This window comes from Cebus imitator, unplaced genomic scaffold (genome assembly GCF_001604975.1).
Source record: "Cebus imitator isolate Cc_AM_T3 unplaced genomic scaffold, Cebus_imitator-1.0 Scaffold18, whole genome shotgun sequence".
In the NCBI taxonomy this organism is placed as follows: Eukaryota; Metazoa; Chordata; class Mammalia; order Primates; family Cebidae; genus Cebus; species Cebus imitator.
This window is the reverse complement of record NW_016107333.1, coordinates 10,141,189-10,142,202: the sequence shown is the minus strand read 5'-3', so window position 1 is coordinate 10,142,202 and position 1,014 is coordinate 10,141,189.

Below are 1,014 nucleotides of genomic sequence, written 5' to 3'. Positions count from 1 at the left end.
CCCAAAAAAAAAAAAAAAAACAAAAATAAAATTCTAAGGGTCCCCAACCATCTGAATGGACTCCTCCTTTCTGCCAAGAGCATTCCAAAGTGAATCTGAGAGAAATGAGTTCAGGCCATGATGGCGGGGTGGGGGGTGGGGGGGAGTGTTGGACTTGGGACCCTCCTCCTTCCTGGAATTCAGGAAAAGCTGACCAGCATTAACATCAGCACACACCTTAAGCCTGACAGAAAACATTTACAATCTATTCTCACTTAAACCTGCTATCAGGGGGTTTCATCTGCATGATAAAACCTTGGTTGTCACAACCCCTTATTGTAACCCAGACACTCCCTTCTACAACCTTGGGCACACTCCTGAGGCTGTGTCTTGGCCACATAATTAACCTTGACAAAATAAACGTTCCTTTTTTTTTTTGAGACGGAATCTCCCTTTGTCACCCAGGCTGCAGGGCAATGGTGGAATCTCAGCTCACCGCAACCTCCGCTTCCTGGGTTCTCCTGCCTCAGCCTCTCGAGTAGCTAAGATGAGAGGCTTAAGCCACCATGCCTGGCTAATTTTTGTATTTTCAGTAGAGACGGGGTTTCACCATGTCGACCAGGCTGGTCTCAAACTCCTGATTCCAGGTGATCCACCCACCTCGGTCTCCCAAAGTGCTGGGATTATAGGCATGAGCCACGGAGCCTGGCTGTCTTTTTTTTTCAAGGAGCAGGGAGTTTAATAAGCAAGAAAGAAACGGAAAGAGGCAGGGTGCGGAGGCTCACGCCTGTAATCCCAGCACTTGAGGAGGCCGAGATGGGTGGATCACCTGAGGTCAGGAGTTCAAGAGCAGCCTGACCAACATGGTGAAACCCTATTTTTACTAAAGATACAAAATTAGCTGGGTGTGGTGGCGCATACCTGTCATCCCAGTTACTTGGGAGGCTGAGGCAGGAGAATCGCTTGAACCCAGTAACTGGAGGTTGCAGTGAGCCGAGATTGTGTCACTGCACTCCAGCCTGATGACAGATTGAG